At 37.6% G+C, this 23,695-nt stretch overlaps 1 pseudogene; it reads right to left on the bottom strand.

Moving 5' to 3' along the window:
• The window catches only part of LOC149125097 (phosphatidylinositol N-acetylglucosaminyltransferase subunit C-like), a 184,396-nt pseudogene extending 160,928 nt beyond the window's left edge, over positions 1–23,468 (bottom strand).
• Between the last annotated feature and the right edge of the window lie 227 nt (positions 23,469–23,695).

Below are 23,695 nucleotides of genomic sequence, written 5' to 3'. Positions count from 1 at the left end.
ATTAAGAGGATTTGAATAAGGAAGCTAAGAAATTTAAATATATTATCTTTCCATAGAGATTCTAAATTATGTCATTCAATATCTTTTAAAATTTTCTCTTTGGCTTTGATGTTTGAAAAATGCTATTTGAACATGCTAATTTTTTAAAATGTTGTCTTTTCAACGTCGCATACAAAATTGGAAAATTACTTTCTGACATTGTCCATTCTGGAAGGTAATGAATACAGGAAGATATTAGCTTGTGAATGGAAAAGCTACTGCAAGATAGGTGTGTATGTATGCAGATGCTCAAAAGAGGAATAATATGGGATACACTTACATGTAAATAGTTTGGTTCAAAATGCCTGTTATTGTCAACAAATTTTATACCACACTGTGTGAGAAATTAGTATCTGAGGTGTCTTAATTTCAATTTGTACTAAACTTTGTCAGCTTCAGAAAAGCCTTAGTACAGTGAATAATCGATAGTTAATTAATAATTTGGTTCTCTGTCTTCCAAATAGTCTTTCAATGGGTCTTAATGAAAAGCGGCGATAAGAAGAACAAGTCCATTACCTGATGTGAACGTCTTAGGAGAATCAGACAAATCTGAAATCAGTTGGTCTTATTTATCTGGAAAAGAGCCAGGAGGGCAGTTCACTGAGGCCAGCTGTTCATTCAGAAAATCATTTGAGGCAACTTTCTTCTGTATTACGCCTCGCATAGATCAAGTTACCCAACCATATTTACATCTTGCTCCAAAAGATTAGTCATACCAACTACACAACTAACGCTGACTGCTTTGATAGATATTATTTGTCCAGAACCTGGACTTCGGATCAGCGCAGTGCGCCTGCCATAGTGGCTATTTGGGAGGTGAACCAACAGAAGGAAAACCTTTATCTCTGTCTCCCTCTCTCACTGTCTAACTCTGCCTGTCACCAAAAATAAATAAATAAATAAATAAAATAGTACTGATATATTATCAGTCAATACTCCAGTTTAGCAATTGTCACAAAATGTACTTTGTAGCATTTTTTTCTGCATAGGGTACCATGTAGAATGAAACTTGCGTTTAGTTAGCTGTGTTTTTTTATTACCATTAATTCTGGAGTGATTCCTTGGTCCTCATTTATCTTCAATGATGTTTATACTTTTGAAGAACATAGATCCAGACATTTTGTAGAATGTCTCTCAATCTGAGTTTGTAAGAAAGTTCATAGTTTTCACTGGAATGTGATCTAAGCAATGTCACATCCACCCTGGACTTTATATCCAGAGACACAGGATGTGGTTGTTCCTATTGGTGACAATTTTGATCACTTAATAAAGTTGCTGTCCAATTGCTCTACTGTACGTTCATCAGTTTTTCTTTGGCAATTAATAAGCAACTTTGGGGGAGATTTGAGATTTTTCTTTCTGTCTAAGCTGAGAGCGCACTGATGATTCTTGCTTCAGTTTTAATAGTGATGTTTACAAGGTATGATGTTTCTATCTCTACCATTCCTTTAATATTCACACAGAATTACACTATAAAAGTCTTCCTCTCTTTCTCTCTCACTCCCGTGTGTATCTCATTCATTGTCATTATCAACACATGAGTTCCAATTTTATTCACTGAATTATAATAAAGTTGATACAATAGTGAATATTATCTTTGCAAACATTGTATATGCAAATTAATGCAAAAATCAAGTAACCAAATGTTGATGAAGATGTTGGAAGTAGGAACTACCAATGCGAACATTGGCCAGGTTGATAATTTTTTAAATAACATTAGCTACTAGGGCTGGCACTGGGGTACATTGGGTTAAAGCCCCAGCTTGAAGTGCCAACATCCTATATGGGTACCAGTTCGAGTCCCGGCTGCTCTTCTTCTGATTCAACTCTCTGCTATTGCCTGGAAAAGGAGTAGAAGATGGCCCAAGTCCTTGGGCCCCTGCACCCATGTGGGAGACCCAGAGGAAGCTCCTGGCTCCTGGCTCCTGGCTTTGGATCAGCTCAGCTCTGACTATTGCAGTCATTCGGTGAATGAACTAGTGTATTGGAAGACCTCTGTCTCTCTGTGGCTCTACCTCTCTCTGTAACTCTGTCTTTCAAATCAATCAATCAATCAATAAAAAAAAACAAACAAGAAATAACTTTAGCTAGAACATATCATCAAGAAATTCACCCCTAGTTTCATACTTCAGTTCTTGAAGACAAAATAGCATTTTGTTGCAGCTGTTTTGTTGTTTTATAATAGTAGAGTTGAAAGCAATTTAAACACTTAAATAGGAAACTATCTCTAGAACAGAATAAGGTGGTATGTAATGGGAAAACATATGAACCAGATGAATATAATGCAGTCATTCTGACAAATTTACATACATATAATCAACTTTAAACAAAATGTCATAAGATTCTTAGCTTAATCCCATTTATGTAAATTTACATTGTTTGCATTAAATATCACAATATAATTTTATTTAAACTTTTCATTATAAGCTAACAAATTATAGATTTTTAGATTCCATATACAAGTATACAAGTAAATCATGCAGGGCTTGTCTTTCTTAGTTTAATGTCTTCCATTTAGTTTACTGTCTTCCAGGTTCATCTATGTTGTTGCAAATGACAAGCCTTTTCTCCATTTTTAAGGCTGAACAGTATTCCATTGTTTATATATACCATATTTTTTATCCGGTCATTTTCATCTGATAGACATATGCTTATGGGTACAGACAAATATCATATGTTCTCCCTGATTGGCGACAACTAACTGAACACCAAAGGGGAAACCTGTTGAAGTGAAATGGACACTATGAGAAACAGTGACTTGATCAGCTCTTGTCCTGACGGTTGGTGTACAATGTAATACTTTATCCATTTTAGTATTTTTTTTGTTCTAGTACCATTGGTTGAACTCTGTAATTAACACACAATTATTCTTAGGTGTTTAAATTTTAACTGAAAAGTGATCCCTGTTAGGAATTTCGAAAACATTATGTTGAGTGAAATAAGCCAATCCTAAAGGGACAAATACCACTTGTTCTCCTTGATAGGTGACAACTAACTGAGCACCAAAAAGGAAACCTGTTAAAGTGAAATGAACACTATGAGAAACGGTGACTTGATCAGCCCTCACCCTGACTGTTAATGAGCAGCTTAATATGTTTTCCCTCTTAGTATTTTTTTTTTGTTTGTTCTACTTAATACTTTTGGTTGAATACTGTAATCAATACACAAGTCTTCTTAAGTGCTGAAACTTAACTGAAAAGTGATCGCTGTTAAATATCAGATTGGGAGTAAGAGAGGGAAGAGATGTGCAATTCGGGACATGCTCAAGCTGACTTACCTCAAACAGTAGAGTTAGAAACATACCAGGGGATTCGAATTCAATCCCATCAAAGTGGCATGTACCAATGTCATCTCACTAGTCCCAGTGATCAATTTCTGTTCACAATTGATCATAATGATAGGACTAAGAACCAAAGGGATCACATAAACAAGACTAGTTTCTGCAAATACTAGCTGATAGAATAAAAAAGGGAGAGAATGATCCAACATGGGAAGTGAGATACACAGCAGACCCATAGAACGGCAAATGTTCTAACAGCACTCTGGCCTCATAATCAGCCCTTAAGGCATGCGGATCCGGCTGAAAGGCCCATGAGAGTATTTCAGGCATGGAAAGCCAAGACACTCTGGGGGAAAAAAAAACCTAAATGAAAGATCTCCACGAGTGAGATTCCAGTGGAAAGAATGGGTCATCAAAGAAGGAGGTACCTTTCTCTGAAGGGAGGAGAGAACTTCCACTTTGACCATGGCCTTGTCCAAAAATGATCAGAGTCAGTGAACTCAGGGGGCTTCCATAGCCTTGGCAACTCATGACAAGAGCCTAGGGTGATTACTGAGGCCATAAACAAGAGTGTCAAATTGAAGTCAACAACAGGAGTCACTGTGCACTTACTCCTCATGTAGGATCTTTGTCCTTCGTGTGCTGTACATTGAGATCTAATGCTATAGCTAGTACTCAAACAGTATTTTTCACTTTATGTTTCTGTGTGGGAGCAAACTGTTGAAATCTTTACATAATGTATGCTCAAATGATCTTCTGTATATAAAGAGAATCGAAAATGAATCTTGATATTAATGGAAGGGGAGAGGGAGTGGGAAAGGGGAGGGTTGCAGGTTGGAGGGACATTATGGGGGGGAAGCCATTGTAATCAATATTCTGTACTTTGGAAATTTATATTCATTAAATAAAAGTAAAAAAATAAAGATATGTGTTTACATTACAAAGCTATAGTAACCAAAACACTATGTTAATTAGCACAAGAATAGATATGAAGATCAATGGAACAGGTTGGAGAAGACAGAAATGAAGCTAAACACTTAGATTCAACTGAGTTTTGACAAAGTTGCTAAGAACACACAATGGGAAAAGAATGGGGAAGGGAGTTTCTCTTTGATAAATGGTGCAGTGATAACAGAATATATACATGTAGAAAATGAAAATAGACACCCCAAACTCTCAACATATGTAAAAGTCAACTCAAAATGGGTTAAAAATATAAATGTCCAAAAATGATAGCATTATTGAAGAAAAAATAGAAGAAATGCTCCATAACATGAGTTTTTACAATAATTTCTTAGATAAGACCCCAGTAGCACAGGAACAGCAACAAAAATAGACCAATATGGTTACATTAAACTAGAAAGCTTATCCGGAGAAAAGGCAAATCTTTTATACTGTTGGTAGGAATGTGAACAGTCATCATGAAAAAATAGAATGGAAGTTCCTCAAAAAACGAAATTGAGAACTACCATATGATCAAACAATTCTAATACTGATGAAATCTAAAGGAAATTAAATCAGTGTGTCAAAGAGATACTTGCACTTTCATGTTTATTGTACTACTGTATACATAGCTGAGATGTGATATCAACCTAAGTGTCCACTAATGGGTGATTAGTAAATAGACACAATGGAATATTATTCAGCCTTTAAAAATGAAAACAAATCTATCATTTTAGCAACATGGATGAACTGCATGAAATTATGTTAAGTCAAATGAATGAGGCAATCAAAACAAATACCATGCAGTCTGATTCATATATGGAACCTAAAGAATATAGTCTGGTAGATCTAGGGAGTAGAAGAGTGATTGTCAGAGACTGAGGATAGTGGGATATGGGGGAGAAGGAGAGATTTGACAACAGATGCAGATTACAATTAGGTAGGGAGAATAAATTATGATATGTTGCATTGTAGTAACTGCTATATTTAATATTTCAAAATGTCTACAAGAGAGAATTTTGAATGCTCTCACCACTAATAAATAATAAATGCATAAGCTGTTATATGTCCTGATTTGATTATTATTTACTGTATATGTGTATCAAAATCTCTCACTGTACCCCACAAATATGTATAACTATTATGTGCCAGTTATAAACAGAATTATATATATATATATATAGAGAGAGAGAGAGAGAGAGAGAGAGCGCTTAATTTTAAATCAAGTTAAGTAACATATCTATGCCACAAACATTTGAAATTTACTTTTATGAATTTTGAAATAGACAATACACTGTTAACTATAATCACCATGGTGTATATTTCAAAAAACTTACTTCTCCTGTCTAATTGAAACTTTGTACCCTTTGAAATTTCTCTCAATTCCCACCAACATCCACCACCTATAAATCAGCATTCTATTCCCTTCTTCCATGACTTGGACTTCTTCAGATTCCACACACATCTCAGATCATGTAGTACTTGTCTTTTCTTATTCTACTTAGTTTAATATCTTCCAAGTTCATCTAAGTTGTTGCAAATGACAGGCCTTTCCCCATTTTTAAGGCTGAATAGTGTTGCATTATTTATGTATGCCACATTTTTTTATCCATTCATACTCTGCTAATGGACCCTTAGGTTGATTCCATATTTTGATGAATGTGAATACACATATTATAAATGTGGAAATACTGATGTCTCTTATGCATGCTAATTTTATTTCCTCTGATTATATATCCAGTATTTGGATTGCAATTTTTAAATTTTAGAGGAATCTCCATAATCTTTTCAAAAATGGCTGTACTAATTTATAATCTCACCAAAACAGCTCCTTTTTTCCACATCCTCTCAAACATGCTTCCTAATTATAAGTTATATATAATTTTTAGAGATTCATATATACCCAGGGATATATAGCAAATACAGAAATAGGTCTTTGTAATGAGGAGAGGGTCAACTGGAGTAGGATGATGAAATGAAAGAAAATTTTTTCCACGGCAGATCAAAGGAACCAGACAATGGGAAGTACTTAAGTCTCAACATCTAGGTTCCCATAAAGGGAAGCCAGACAGTCTACCTCTTAAGTTTGCCTTACAGTTAGTTATTAATCTATGCCAAAGCAATTAAAGTCGGATTGATATTATTGTATATTTTTAAACAAGTTCTTTGTAAATGACTTAAATCAGAGGGATTATAAGCCTAGTTGGAAGCTTAGGATTTTTTTGCTTTTGTTTTTTGTTTAAACAAAGATCTAGGAAAAGTAAAATAATATGGGCTCAGTACAGCATGTGCCCTGCTGAGGGGGCAATAGCACTGGGGTGGAGGATGCTGTGAGTAATAGACCAAAACAAAAGGAGATATTGTCCAACCTCTCCTAGTGAATGTAGGGGAAAGCAGATTGACACAGTGGGAAGAAAATTTTGTGCAGGAAAATATGTGATTTTCTACTCTTTTCCACATGAACATTAAAAGTGAACATGGAGGATTCCCGGCTGCTGGAAAATATTCATCTTCCTCTGACTCAAGCTGCTGTGTTATGCTTCGTTTAAGACACAAGTGGAGGCTTCTTTCAGTTTCTTCTCACCTGCCTTGGGCTGGCATGAGTGAGCAAAAAGCAGCTTTCTCTCTTACCTTTAGCTACCTTCTTAAGTAGAAAATGGAAATCATCAAAATGGGAATAAGAAGAGGTAAAAGGATGCAATACAGAATGTACTACTACATTTTCTTTCTGCCCTCATCTGCTCACACTTTCATTTAAACAATTTTTTCCTTGCCAGATACGTTGGCTGAATCTTGGGAAAAGATCAATGCAAAGATCAGACTGTTAGAAGTAGCCTCTGGCTGGCGCCGCAACTCACTAGGCTAATCCTCCACCTGTGGTGCCGGCACCCTGGGTTCTAGTCCCAGTCGGGGCGCTGGATTCTGTCCCAGTTTCTCCTCTTCCAGTCCAGCTCTCTGCTGTGGCCCGGGAAGGCAGAGGAGGATGGCACAAATCCTTGGGCTTTGCACCTGCATGGGAGACCAGGAGAAGCACCTGGCTCCTGGCTTTAGATCAGCACGTTGTGCCGCCCATAGTGCGCTGGCCACAGCGAACATTGGGGGGGTGAACCAATGGCAAAGGAAGACCTTTCTCTGTGTCTCTCTCTCTCTCTCACTGTCCACTCTGCCTGTAAAAAAAAAAAAAAAAACACGGCACCGCGGCTCTCTAGGTTAATCCTCCACCTAGCGGCACCGGCACACCGGGTTCTAGTCCTGGTCGGGGTGCTGGATTCTGTCCCGGTTGCCCCTCTTCCAGGCCAGCTCTCTGCTATGGCCCGGGAGTGCAGTGGAGGATGGCCCAGGTGCTTGGGCCCTGCACCCCATGGGAGACCAGGATAAGTACCTGGCTCCTGCCATCAGATCAGCGCGGTGCACCGGCCGCAGCACGCCAGCCGTGGCAGCCATTGGAAGGTGAATCAATGGCAAAGGAAGACCTTTCTCTCTGTCTCTCTCACTATCCACTCTGCCTGTCCAAAAAAAAAAAAAAAAAAAAAAAAAAAGAAGAAGAAGAAGAAGAAGAAGAAGAAGAAGAAGAAGAAGAAGCCTCCACAAGATGGCTATCCAGAAGGAAACAAGAGAATTGTAGTGTGCTTTAACTCCAGTTTGATGATGCAGCTCCCAACTATCTCCCATTCAACAATTGATGTGTTCCCTTGCTATCATTTTAATCCATTCATATTCAAAGATTTAATTTACCACTAAGCATAATATTCAAGAAATAAAAGTAGGAAGACCACAATTCCACAGGAATATAAACAAGGACTAAAAAAAAAATCATATCCCCAAATGATCATTTCATTCTTACATTCTTATACATTTTTTGGTATTCAGTATGAATTGCCACATATCAGAGAAACCATATGATGCCTGTCTTTTTGAGACTGGCAAGGGAATGAGGGGCGTACAAATGTCTTCTTGGAACTGAACCTATGGCATGCATAAAATCTGTACTATCAATAAAAGAATTTCAAAAAAAAAATAGAAGAAGAAGAAGAATTGATAGCTGACCCTCCCTGAACAGGCTCTTAATTCCAGAAGAAAACTTGCTTTGCTGGATCAGGAAACCAAGAGAGAAGCAATCAGTGTCCCCTGATTTTCATCCGAGCCTCTGAGACTTTCCTCTAAGATGGTTTTCTCTTAAGTCGGGGGAACGTGTATGTTGATGTCCACAGAAGCTTCAGTCTAACAGCCTCATGATTAATGTTGTTTGAGCAGGGCTTAAAAACCTACTTCAAGTTCTTCATCCAGCTTATTCCTTACTCAATTCTATACCTAGAGCACTTTTTGACAATATTTCCATTCATTTTAAGGCTCACAAGTGGTTCCTGTGCTAAACATTTTTTTCCTTTTTTTAAAGATGTATTTATTCATTTGATAAGGCAGCGTTACAAATAGAGAGAGGTAAAGAGAGAGAGAGTAATTTTTCATTCACTGGTTCATTCTCCAAATGGCCCTAACAGCTAGAGCTGGGCCAGGTTGAAACTAAAAGTCTGGAACTCCATCCAGGTATCCCATGTGGATGTCAGGGACCAAAATATTCAGGCCATCTTCTGCTGCTTTCCCAGGTGCATTATCAGGGAGCTGAATAGGAAGTGGAGTAGCTGGGACTTGAAGCACTATTCATACACAATGCCAGCATTGCAGGCAGCAATGGCTACACTCACTGAACACAATATTAACCCTAACTCAACCGCAATTTAATTCCCCTATTCTTAACATATTGATTCTTAACAAACTGATTCTATTGTGATATTTATTTTACCATGGGACCATTATGTTTCCACAGTGCAAGCCTATTCTTTGCTTCCTCCCTGTAAGCAATCCAATCACTTGATCACTTGTGAAAATATTGGGCTGATGATCCAATAAGGGACATTAATAGGAAATGAACACATAGGAGAATCTAGCACATAAGGTATTTTTTTCTGTGACAGAAAGAGACAGAGAAAGTCAACAACATATAGGGCTGGGGAAAGTCTTGGATTATTTCTGTTTACATTCTGGAAAATAATTCAAAATATAATATTTAAAAATTATTGTAAAATAAAAAATTAAGTCAAACACTATGTAATTCATTTAATCAACTTTATACATATTAACAGATTGTAAACTACCTCCTTATCCCTTTTCTTGAGTCTTCTTACCTTTTCTTCAAGTGATCTGAAATACTAATTGCTTTTAACAGATGAATGACCAAAATTCCAGCATTATTTCAGTAAACCATCGTCACACCACTAGAAAAGGGGTTGTCAAGACAGCATATGAGGAGATCCAAGATGGCTGAATAAGGTATAAACACACTAACTTAAGCTGCTCTGGGATATGAAAAAAAAAACAAGGGAAGGACTGTATTTCCAGGGGCCTGAGTGATGGAAAGTTTTCAATGAAGAAATAAAAGAAAAAGACAACCAACAAAGACACATGAAACGAGAGAAAAGAGGACAGAGAATGCTGCAGCTAGCCATGTGGTGCAACCCATTGCTGGCTGTGAGCTGCCAACTTAACATTCTAAGATAGGAAGAAATCACTGTGCACTCCACTGCTCACAATTCTAGCTGAATAGGAATTCAACAGTCAACCACTGACTTTTATTACAGTCTGGATAACTATGGTCTGAACAACTAAGGCTTGGAACAGGGAAGTCATCTTTCTCCTTTCCCTTCCCCTACTCCCACATATTGTGCCTCTCTCCTCCAACCAGCATCATAGTCAAATCAGGACAACATGTGGGGCAAACACAGATCCCCTGCATCATGCAACTATGAGAGTATTTGGTCATTAGTTCTAGAGCTAAACTGATATACTCTACATGAACAAGGGGAATTCACTTTAGCTTCTGGGCACTAACACCAGAAGCAACCCATAAAAATATTCCCTCCCAACCTGGGGGATTGGAGTAATGACCCAGCTAAACCCTGCAAAATCAGGACTGTCACAATTCATTCTAAACTTCTTGGTACCACTGGAATCTACGCAGTGGACAAAACAAAGACACCACCTGCATTCCAACTCTCTGGACTCATATTCTCCACAGTAAATTCTCTTGTATACTTTGTAGTCACCTTGTAAGACATGGGACATTTTCTAGCATAGACCACATATTAGGCCACAGAGCAAGTTCCGGAGAATTTAAAAAGATTCAAATCAGACCATGTATCTTCTCAGACCATTAACCAATAAAACTAGAAATCAACAACAAGAAGAAGAATAGAACACTTATAAACACTCAGAAATTAAAAAGCATGCTAATGAATGATCAATGGGTCATTGAAAAAATTAAAAATGAAATAAAAAGCTTTCTTGAAATAAATGAACATGGAAACACAGCATATCAAAACCTGTGGAACACAGCAAAAGAACATTCACTGAAGTATATAGAATTAAATGCTTACATTATAAAAATTAAAGATCTAAGAATGCATCTTGAAGACTTAGAAGAACAAGAACAAACAAAACTCAAACTCAGTAGAGGGAGAGAAATAATAAGTATCAGAGCAGAAGTAAATGAAATTGAAACCAAAAAATACAAAATATCATCAAAACAAAAAGTTGGTTTTTGAGAAGATAAAATAGATGCACCTCTAGGCAGACTAAAAAAACAAAATAGAAAAAGAACTCAAACAAAATTAGAGATGAAAAAGGAGAAATTAAAACTGACACCAATGAAGTATAAAGGATCATAAGAAACTACTATGAAGAACTGCATGCTAGTAAACTAGAGATCCTCAATGAAATGGATAAATTCTTGATTCCTCAAACTTAGCAAGATTAGATCAAGAAGATATAAGGCAATCTAACAGACCCATAACAAATAATGATATTGAAACAGTAATCAAAAGTCTTCCATCAAGGAAATTATAAGACCTGATGGCTTTACTACTGAATAAAAGAAGCAAAGAGGAAGTAACTCCAACTCTTCAAACTGTTACAAAACATTGAACAGGATGCAATTCTGCCAAACTCTTTTTATTAGGTCAGCATTAATTTGATACCAAAACCAAAGAAACAGAAGACATGAAAAGAAAATGACAGACCCATATACGTAATGATCATAGATGCAAATATTCTCAACAAAATATTAGAAAATCAACCCCAAAACCACATCAAAAACATCATTATTATGATCAAGTAGAATTTATCTTAGAAATGCAAGGATAGCTCAACATTCACAAATCAGTAAAGATTATAAATCACATTAGTAGAATGAAGAACAAAAACTATATGGTCATCTCAATAGATGCAGAGAAAGCATTTGAAAAGATTCAACACCACATCTAAAAAGGAAAAAAAAAACATGAATTAGGTATAGAAGGAACATTTCTCAAAATTATGGAGGCTATATATGACAAAATAACAGCCAATATCATACTGAATGGGAAAAGCTGAAAGCATTTCCTCTCTGACCTAGAACAAGACAAGATTGTCCACTTTTCCACTCTTACTCTATATAGCACTGGGAGTTTCAGCAAGAGCAAGTAGGAAGGAGGAAGAAAGAAAGCACATGAAAATTGTAAAAGAGGAAGCAAAATGTTCTGTATTTGCAGATGATATGGTGTTTTTTTTAACTTTTATTTAATGAATATAAATTTCCAAAGTACAGCTTATGGATTACAATGGCTTCCCCCCAATAACCTCCCTCCCACCCGCAACTCTCCCCTTTCCCACTCCCTCTCCCCTTCCATTCACATCAAGATTCATTTTCTATTCTCTTTATATACAGAAGATCAGTTTAGCATATATTAAGTAAAGATTTCAACAGTTTGCACCCACATAGAAACACAAAGTGAAAAATACTGTTTGAGTACTAGTTATAGCATTAAATCTCAATGTACAGCACATTAAGGACAGAGATCCTACATGAGAAGTAAGTGCACAGTGACTCCTGTTGTTGACTTCAATTTGACACTCTTGTTTATGGTGTTAGAAATCTCCCTAGGCTCTTGTCATGAGTTGCCAAGGCTATGGAAGCCTTTTGAGTTCACCGACTCTGATCATATTTAGACAAGGTCATAGTCAGAGTGGAAGTTCTCTCCTCCCTTCAGAGAAAGGTACCTCCTCCTTTGATGACCTGTTCTTTCCACTGGGATCTCACTCGCGGAGATCTTTCATTTAGGTTATTTGGTTGGTTGGTTGTTTTGTGTATGTGTTTTTTTTTTTTTTTTTTTTTTTTTTTGCAAGAGTGTCTTGGCTTTCCATGCCTGAAATACTCTCATGGGCTTTTCAGCCAGATCCACATGCCTTAAGGGCTGATTCTGAGGCCAGAGTGCTGTTTAGGACATCTGCCATTCTATGAGTCTGCTGTGGATGATATGGTGTTTTACATAGAAAATCCTAAACATGCCACCAAAATGCTGTTAGTTTTGGTAAAACAATTCAGTAAATTTGAAGGTTTAAAAATAAGCATACAGAAAACAGTAGCCTTTTGTATGCTATTGTTGAACTCACAGAAAGGGAAGCCAAGAAAGAAATCCAATTCACAATAACCACAAAATAATAAAAATACTTAGAAATAAACTTAATCAAAGAAGTGAAAAATCTCTAAAATGAAATTATAAAACATTAATGAAAGAAATCATCAGACACAAGCACAAAAAAAGGAAAAATATCCTTGTTCATGGATTGGAAGAATCAATATCATTATAATGTCTATACTACCTTAAGTAATTTACAGGCTCAATCAAACCCCTATCAAAATACCAATGATATTTTTTACAGTTAGGAAAAACAATCCTAAAATTCATACAGATTCACAAAAGATGCCAAATAGCCAAAGCATTCCTGAGCAAGAAAAACCAAGCTGGACACATCAAAATACCTGATTTCAAAATATACTACAAAGCTATAGTAACTAAAATAGCTTTGCACTGGCCCCAATATATACATCAAAGGAATAGAATAAGGGGGCCAAGAATTTAATCCATGTACATATGGCCAACTAATTTTCAACAAAGTTCTAAAATCATACAGTGGAATAAGGATAATTTCTTCAACAAACAGTGCTGGCAAAGTTGGATCTATACATGCAGAAGAATGAAATTTGATCCATACCTCTCACCATATACAAAAATTAACTCTGGACGAATCAGACACTGAAAGACAAGAGACTATGAAGTTGTGGGAAGAAAATATAGGGGAAAAACTTCAAGATTTTGGTGTAGGGGATGAGTTCTTGGACAAGACCTATAAAGTACAGACAACAAAAGCAAAACTAAACAAACAGGACTATACCAAACCCAGAAACATTTACACAGCAAGGGACACCATCAGAAGAGTGAAGAGACATAGAACAAATGGGATAGGGCCAGAGCCGTGGCTCACTTGGTTAATCCTCCGCCTGTGATGCCGGCATCCCATATGGGCACTGGGATCTAGTCCCAGCTGCTCCTCTTCCAGTCCAGCTCTCTGCTGTGGCCCGGGAAGGCATTGGAGGATGGCCCAAATCCTTGGGCTCTGCACCCACATGGGAGACCAGGAGGAAGCACCTGGCTCCTGGCTTCGGATCCGTGCAGCTCTGGCTGTAGTGGCCATTTGGGGAGTGAACCAAAAGAAGGAAGACCTTTTTCTCTGTCTCTCTCTCTCTGCCTAACTCTATCTGTCAAATAAATAAATAAATAAATAGCCTCAAATAGATTTGCTATGTGACTTAGGAATCCCATTACTGGGTACATATCCAAAAGACTTAAACACACTGTATTAAAGAAAAACCTGCATCACTATGCTTATAACAGCACTGTTCACAATAGCCAAAATTTGCAACCAAATGTGGTTGTCCATAGTCAGTTGAATGGATAAAGAAAATGCACCATATAGACACAATGCAAGATTATTAAGCTACAAAATCTTTGAAATTCTACCATTCGCAGCAAAATGGATCAACTGGAAACATCACATTGAGTGAAATAAGCAGGAGCCTGAATGTTAAATACTAGATATTCTCCCTTATATCTGGGAGATAAAACTTAACAAACAGAAAGAAAGAAATGAGTGTGTGGTTCAGTATTTTTACAAGTACAGCTTTGTAAAACTTTGTGTTATACCTCTTCAAACCAATGGTTCAGAATGCTATAATACTATAGTTTTGATCATCCATGATTTTTTTAAAATTTACTGTGTATGAGTGAAATGGTCATTTTTCCATCCAATTATTGTTTATAGCTGTTGTTTATATTCCCACTAAACTAGAGTCTTGCTTTCTGCTGATTAAACTCCATATTCAGTGAAGTAATAAGCCTTTTTACTACAATGTAATTTTAAAATACATTATCTCAAAAACTTAAAAAAAGACAAAGGGAGAAGGAAAGGGAGTGGAAAGGAGAGAGGAGGAAGAATTGAGAGAATTAGGAAAGGAATATCTTTATGTACTTACATATCTACAAATCACCTTGAATTTGTTAAAAACTAATCAAATATTAAAATTAAAAAGTATGAAAAAATAAATAGAATGAAAATTTAAGAAAAGAATGTTGGGAAAAAGTACAGCATATGAACTCAAACTGTCACAAAATGGACTGATTATTGACCTTCATGTGAGTTGCTTACAATTTTATACTTAATTACTATGCAGTACAATAATGATTATGTAGACCATTAAATGTTTCATTAACATTTTATGTCTTTTATTTGATTAGTACAGCAAACTCTAGTCATGTGTGCACAGCATTCATATTTATTAAATGTGCAACCTGGAATTCTGCATGTAGAGCTCGCTCCCTGGCCTAGACATAAAAATTAAAAACCTGCAGCCCATATTTTTTTCCTTTCTCCTCTTTTTGAGAATTATGCTGTAGTGAGTGCAGAGTAAAAATCAACAGAAAAAGGTGCTAGAGATTTCATATGAATAAAATTAGCTTAAAAGAAGTAGTCTCAGAAAATGAATACTTTGGATCTTCACATTTTCAGCATCTCAATTCCAAAAATAACTGTAATATAGCATGCATCATGAATATGAATGCCCTTTCTCTGTTGTTGTAAAGTTCAGCTAATTTGAGGGTGCCTTAGATGGAAGCATGAAGTAGTAGTACCAACAAACAGAAAGAAGTATGTTGTTCTAACCAACCTAAGGTAATCGAGGCTTGAGACCTTTATATACTACTTTATTCATTCCTTTCAACAAATCTAAAATTTAGAACTCATTTTATAGATACGAACTTTTCATGTACTTGATAAAATGTTGACTTTATGTAATAGATTTTATATTACATATTCAAATTCAGTACCCAAGATTGAATTTTTAAATGAAAAGTACACAAACATTACCAAATACAAACCATTTAAAGAAGATGTCATATAACTGATATTAATAATTTTGCACTGTTAACAATTCAATAGGGGAGCCCTGGTAATAGTGCAGTGAGTTAAACCACTGCGCACAATAGCAGTATCCCATGTGAGTGCCAGTTCAGTACCAATTCCTCTGCTTCCAACACTTCTTTTTGCTAATGCACCTGGGAAAGAAGCTGAAGATGGCAAAAGTGCTCAAGCTGCTGCCACCCACATGTGAGACCCAGGTGGAGTTCTGGGCTCCTGATTTTGGCATGGCCTAGATCCAGCTGTTGCAGATCTAGTGGAAGATGTAAGTGCATGTGTGTGTGTGTGTATGCGTGTGTCCCTGCTTCTCTGTAATTCTGCCTTGCAAATAAATAATTAAAAAAACTGTACAATGCAATGTAAATATTTTAACTCTCAGCTCTCAAACTTTTACCTAAGTTTTGTCTTGTATATATATTTATAAACATGTGGTTAACATTTGTAATCAATTGTCTCTAAGTAAAGCAGAATATTCTCCATAATAGGATGATTCTTTTTTTTTAAGATTTATTTATTTATTTGAAAGTCAGAGTTACACAGAGAGAGGAGACTCAGAGAGAGAGAGAGAGAGGTCTTCAATCAGATGATTCACTCCCCAGTTGGCTGCAACAGCCGGAGCTGTGCAGATCAGAAGCCAGGAGCCAGGAGCTTCTTCCAGGTCTCCCACGTGGATGCTTGGACTTGGGCCATCTTCTACTGATTTCCCATCTTCTACTGATTTCCCAGGCCATAGCACAGAGCGGGATTGGAAGTGAAGCAGCCAGGTCTTGAACTGGTGCCCATATGGTATGCCAGCACTTTAGGCCAGGGAGTTAACCGCTGAGCCACAGCACTGGCCAATGGGATGATTGTTATCCAATAACTTGATATACATATGATAAAAGACTAATGTTTGTGAAAAAACAATAGTGGAATTCTACTTGATCAACTCTTACCAGAGTCTCTACTCAGACAGCTTTCCCTAAAGATTAGGACTTGCCAGCCACCAACCTCACAGTTGAATAAACCAACTCAAAATAGACATCTGGGACTAGTATTATAGTACAGTGGGCTAACCCTCCACTTGCAGAGCTAGCAGTGCATATGAGAGCCAGTTCAAATCCTGGATGCTCTGCTTCTGATCCAACTCTCTGCTAATGCACCTAGGAAAGCAGCAAAGGATAACTCAAGTCCTTGGACTGATGGCATCAATGTGGGAAATCAGGATGAAATTCCTGGTTACTGGACTAGGCCTGGTCCAGCCCAAGCTATTGCTGCCAATTGGGTAATAAACCAGTGGACTGAAGATTCTCCCTCTCACTCTCTCTCCCCCTTTCTCTCACTTCAACTGCCTTTCATATAAATAAATAACTCTTTATGAAAAATAGACACATCTGTCTGTCTGCTTCTCTGCTTATCCATCTTTCAATCATCCATCTATATGTTTACCTATATATATATATATATATATATATATATATATATCTACCATCTACCTAACCAATTTGTTCTCTTTCTCTGGAGAGTGTTCTCTAGTATAATGGCCCTATAGGATCTGTCAAAATTGATCATAAAAGGAACTAAGTGTTAAATCATATTTAGTCATAATCAAGATACAAGGAGACATTACTTCTCCTTACAAAGCACTTCACATTTGTGAACAAATCATCTTATTCGATGAAGTCTCAACTAGAACCATCATTAGCAAGAAGTCATATAACATGAATATTTGTGATTTTCCCAGGAAATATTATTTCATAATAATGAAATAGATATCTTGTGATGTTATCCCAACCTGTGATCTATTTCATTTTTATGACAATTTCTTTCCCATACTATGTGATACATCACCTCTAGTCATGCCTATATATGTAAAATCACTTCTAGTGATTGCTTCTTGAACCAGAGATGTGAACCTGATTCAGGCTGAACTCAGTCGGTCTTTCCCTCTTGGGATCTTCAGGTAGGTCTCAAAATATGGCTAGTCTCTGGACTCTTCTTGAGAGTGAAGAAAAAGGTGAATTCAGACACAAGGCCATATGAATAAAGCAGACATTTCATTAAACACAAATAAAAACAATTTAAGACCCAGAAAGTTTGGAATAAACCAAATCTGAATATATGTCTTCCTTTAGATTCTCCACTGAGCTCTTACTTCCTTTTCATTCTCCTCCTACTTCTTTGTTTTTCCCTTTTCCATGTTAATTTCAGTGGTTTCTGAAAGATCTATGATTAAGTTAATTCGTTTTCTTCAACACAATCAACGCCGATTTTTCTTTCAATGGCTGCCTTATAACTGTGTTCTTAAAGAACCTGAAGATATAAAATCAATGCCTTTTCTTTTAATTCAATGTCACATCCCAAGTCATATCCTGTTTCCTAATATATACATAGGAATATATTACCTCACACACACAAAAACTTAGATGATGACAAAAATAAAGGTTTAGATTATTTAAAGGTAATTTATTTATTTGAAAGTCAGAGTTAGTGAAAGGAAGAGTGAAAGAGAGAGGGAGGGAAGAAGAGAGAGAGAGAGAGAGAGAGAGAGAAATGAATATCTTCCAGGTGCTGGTTCATTCCCCCAATGGCCACAATGGCTGGGGCTGGGCCAGGCTGAAGCCAAGAGTCAGGATCTTCTTCCAGCTCTCCCACTTGGGTGCACGAGCCCAAGTGCTTGAACCATCTTCTGTTGCTTTTCCAGGCACATTAGCAGACTGCTGCAATTGAAGTGGTACAGCCCAATCTTGAACTGTCACCCAAACAGAATGTGGCTGTGGCTTTATCAACTAAGCCACAATATAGTCCAAGGTTTTGATTTTTATCCATATGTTATTTACGATCCTAAGAAAAAAGGGTCACAAATCAAATTATTCAAAGTGTGGAATTAATGATGTTATGAAACAGCTGCAAATAGCCCAGAACACCTTAATTGAGGATAATAGTTTAAAAACTGTATAAGAAATTTATTAAGAATGGAAATGGGGTGATTAGAACTTAAAGTTGCTAATATTTGAGGCAGGAATTTGACCTAGGGTATATTGGTTTATATTACTTATCCAATTCTGTGTACCTTATGTCAACTTAGCCAACCCAAAAAAAGAACTATATTATGAGCAATGTTCAGAAAGAGCACACCAGGTAAATATAGGGTTATGGGATAGCAACTTCATAGACCTAAAAGTTTATGAGATATAAAGTTATACTTTGAGAAATTACCCTTCTTATCCATTGCTTCATTTTAATCAAGTGACTCTATAGTCCTCCTAACCGTGACCTTGGCTTCCACAAGAGGTATTTTGAGCAGGATTAATCTTTTTCCCCCAATATGTGGTTATCTTTTATGACAAAAGTTCAGAAAAACCTGACTCCTTGCCAGAAAAATATGCTTTGTCTTAGGAGTGGTAGTGAAAAGGTGTTTGAAGCTTGTGTTATAAGAGAAAGGATTCTCAAGAAGAGAAAAAACAAAGCAAAGCAAAAGCAAACACTATTATTTCAGAAAGGAAGTCATATAATGATGTTAATGTACACAAATACAAGGATGAATAGTTTTATGTAGCGATTTGTGTGACAAATTTTGAACAAGTCCATCATATCCAAATGTTTCTTAGTAATCTTTGCACCTATGTTACAAATATATAGTTAGAATGTGAAAATATCTCTAAAACAATTCATAAATGCCTCATCAGTTCATAGACAGCCTAGTAAGCAAAATATATTTACATTTACTCAAAAAGTATATTCTAAAGATGTTTCTGAATGTTTGACCTTGGCTACCTGCCTATTTTAAAAATATTTTTTATTGAAAGGATGCCAATCATCTATATTAAAGGAAAGATTTCTATATAGTACAACATCGTTGAAGAAAACCTTATCCTTCATTAATAAGGCTTCGGTCATTTGTTTGTTTTGCTCTGTTTTTATTACTATATGAAATACAATACCAAGCATTTCATGAGCAACTTATAGGAGCTTAGTATTATTTGAGTGTTATTTAAATACTCTAATAAATACTAAGTGAAGGAAGTCAGATTCAAAATCCGGGGTTAATTGAGTGCTCTGTTGTTGAATGAAGGGTGATAATGAACGCAACCTGGCATTTCATCTGTAGTTATACTGTCTACCCATTCCCATTCCTGTGTGCCAAAAAGTAGGCTTAAATTTAAAAAATAACAACTTAGCCAGCAATTTATTTAACCCTTTGTGTGGGCTGCAAATGTAAAGAACCACTTGGGAGAGATTTCAAGATGAATTAGGGAATGGCATACTGTGCTAAGCTAGGGATAAACAGTTAAAATGTATAAGTGCACTCGAATTCGGGAGAAAACCACTCTGGAAATACTACAAGAGGAAGAGGAACATTGTGGACCTGTGTGGAGGGTGTGCACATGCAGCACGAATGCAAACACAACCACAATACACAACTACAATACAGCATCCCAGAGCTGGAGCAGGTGGCAGCTTGGAGATCTTGGTTAGACTAGACCACAGCAACTTGTGTTGATATAGCTGGAGGGAGAGCATGGGATGATCCTGAAATGGAGCCTTGGGGGCTAGCAGTTGCTAATGGTTACCTGCAGACCCAATGGAAGTAGAGGGGCACATTTATCTCATCCTACTAGCACCCACTGCATGGCTGAGAAATGGTGGGCACCATTTTCAGTTTGGGTAAGAGCTGCCGAAGGCTTTGTGTGCACATACAGCAACTGGCTGAGACAGGAAGCCATCTTCTCAGCAGTATTGGCAGCAGTAGCGGGGAGACGGCAACATTCGGTCAATGGCTCTTGTGTGCACATGTGATCCAGAGGTTCTAATGGAGGGAACAATCCACACTTCACACTGATTTCGATTCTGGTTGGGAAATAGCTGGACAACCAGATAGGATGGTGAGGCACTCACAACCTCCCAGAATCAAGACGCCTAGGTGGGGCTATCTTGGGGAACATCTGTCTGTCTGTTTGCTGGACAGGCTGGCAGGACAGAGAGAAATCTCTGCACCCAGTGACTGTAGGAGGGTTGTGTGCTGAGACTGTGGGGACTTGATGGTTACATGATGCAGAGGGTAGCTGGGTCTCTGGACGATCACTGGGTATGACTCCAGATGCTGGGATCTCTTTGGTTGCCTGGAACAGGTCATTGTAGCAGAAACTGTACTCACAGTGAGGACTGCACAGATCATTTGTGTGGTTCAGAACACACTGGGGGTTAACACCCGGGTGTTGAGATCAACCATGCCCAACTTGGGTGTTACCCTGGATACTTGCCCCTTCCTGGAGCATAGAAGAGAGCACCCCCGCCATACCCACCACACACTTCTTGGTATTCACAAAAATGCAGACATTCCACTAAGCCACAGAAGCATTGCTCAAAGATAAAATCCATCAGAGGGAAAAAACAAAAATCAACTCTGCAAATGCCTGAAAACAAATGCAGAAATTCGAGAAACAAGAATAAGGAAGAAACCATAACTCACTGCCCCTCCCCAAAATAACACAATATTAGAATGTGAAAATGAAGAGATTGAGTAAATGTTGGAAATATAATTTAAAAATTAATGCTTTTATCTGCTATAGATTATACCTAGTTTCCTCAAACAAGTCTTGTACAGCCCCCAATTGTGCATGTGTTGGTTTTTTTTTTTTTTTTTTTTTTGAACTGGAAGGAAATTTAGAACTGTCAGGGCTTGGTCAAGGCTTGTCATGTTAATCGCTATCTCTCCTGAGCCTGGCATAAAATAGGAGCTCAAAATTTATTTTTTGAATGAGTATAAAACATAACCTGGCTAGTCAATGCCAATGTCCCAGAAGGTCTTCCACATGCAATTAAAAATCAAAGTTGTTCTGAATATAACAGAATGTACTGAGGTGCATAAATAGGGCTTTGCGCTCTTTTTTTTTAATTAGCAAAATAACAAGGAACTCTGGGAAACAAGTATAGTTATGTCCTCAATCAGGGTTCATGCATCCCTGCATTTGTATTATACACTGATGTATATGTGACAGCAGTGTTATTGGGACATGGTCACATTAGAACTAGAATATGTCAGATGGCCAAAAGGCCTAATTTGCCTATTGCATAAAATCACCTCTACCCCAATATTCTCTGGGAGTTTAAGTCAGTCTTACATGGTATCACTTCTATCCAGTGTATCTAAATCTAAAAAGAGTTTTCTTCCTGCCAAGAATGTGAGAAAAGAGGGACAGACAGAGGAGACAGGGTATGAACTCACAGTCAAAATGAATTTATTCAAGAAAAATAACTCACAGAAGTGGCTGAGTGCTGGCACGCACACACACCAAACAAGTGGCAGACAGCACAGTCCCTCAGTAGGCTGAGTATTATATACCTTAGGGTGGGCTAAAGGTCTGGAGGGACGGGCAATGGGAGAAGCTGAGCTGGATTCTACAGGTTTTTCACAGGTTTTCAAACATGGAAAAGCATTCAGAGGGTGGGGTAGGGAACAGTACAGGGAGTGGGATGGAGCTGGCTTTTTGAAAGAATGCAGGGGTAAAGGGGTCCCTTGAGCAATTTGATTTACTTTCAGGCAAGGAACTAAAATGGTTGAGGCTTATGTCCATGTCCCATCAAAGAGAAAGCCCACAATTGCCTCTACTTGTAAAGCTCTCTAAAGGTGGCTAAGCAGCTGGTTGCGGAAGGACGGTCTTGTACATAATCACAGCCATTCTTAATCTCCTTTTCCTCTCCTTTGGCTAACACTCGTGCCTGTCCTCACACTGTGCTAGTCTCTCAGAAGCAAATGATGATGGAAACAAAACACAAATTCTGTCAGTGGACATAGTCTATAGAAAAGAGAGAAGTGAAAACAGAACATTTCCAGCCTAACTTATAAGCAGTATGTTGGGAACAAGAAGAAAGATGGAAGGCCCTTCCATTTATGATAAGCCAAAGCTTCTCCCGGGACGTGGCATAAAGGTTGACAGCTGCAGAATGGGCAGCAGGAGGTAACAAGGTCTAGGCGGAGGCCAAGCATGTGCAACAGCTCACATGGCATGAAATATCAGAGAAACACCAGTTGTTTAGTGCAGCTAATCAAGAATACAAAGTTAGAAGCAGCAAAAAATTGTAGGTGAGGGCTGGGAGATAAAGAAAGCCAGATCATGAGAGCATGAGAAACAGTGACAAGAGACTGGACTCCCTCCTGGGAGCATTAGAGAGCTCTTACAGGTTTGAAACTGGGAAGTGATAACAACAGTTTTGCACTTGAGAACTATGACCCTAGAAAAGCATCAGAGGGTTGAAGACTGAAGGCAGAGAGACAAGTCTGGATGTTGCTGCAAAGTTTTAATCAGACCAATAACAGATGAGAGCACTGTGAATGCCAAGACAGAGAAAATGGCAAACATGAAAGCAAAGCAGCCATCTCAAGAGCTGATACGGACTTGTGGATTGATTTGAGTGAGGGAAGAAGGCACAGGGAAGATTCTCATTTAGGCATCTGGGCGATAAAAGCTTTCTGGTTCTGCAAAAAGACAATCCACGCAGGCCAAAATGAAATTAGCCCATGACCAGGTATGTGTGCATTGCAAACCTGCTGCATGATTTGGGCACAAGGAAGATGTTAACAGAAAGTGTTGATAGTGCTGCCTGGGAAAACTGACTTTCACTATTCTTTCAAGGACCATTCTTGCCATAATATTGTCTACTTTCAAGATGGACAGTTATCATGAGCTCCATGAATAGCCACCTGGCCAATATGTGTAGCATCAATTTTTGTTCCTCCAATCTGCTTAATAAAACAACTCCACTTGCCTGCATGCACAGCTTTCAGAATGGACTGCTTTCTGGAGTTCTTTTCCACATCATGGACGTTGCTACAAGTTGAGGTGAGGTTGGTGTACATTTCATTGCCACTTCCAGACATTGTCCCTCCTTCTTCTATAAAACGGCATCTATATGGTCTGAATACTTGTGCTCTGGTCCTTTAAAATTTGTATGTTGAAATTCTAAAGTGATGGTGGTATTAGGTAGGGACTTTGGGAAAGTGATTAGATGAAGGGGTGAATGAGATTGGTGCTGTTGGAAATTAGTTACAAGTGAGCTTGGGGGCAGAGGAGAGAAGAGAGATTTGATTGGAGGAAATGATTCATG

Source organism: Oryctolagus cuniculus, chromosome 8, assembly GCF_051225735.1.
Source record: "Oryctolagus cuniculus isolate XC-2025 breed Fujian yellow rabbit chromosome 8, ASM5122573v1, whole genome shotgun sequence".
NCBI classification, from domain to species: domain Eukaryota; kingdom Metazoa; phylum Chordata; class Mammalia; order Lagomorpha; family Leporidae; genus Oryctolagus; species Oryctolagus cuniculus.
The sequence above is the reverse complement of the archived record's forward strand: the minus strand, read 5'-3'. Positions and strand labels throughout refer to the sequence as shown.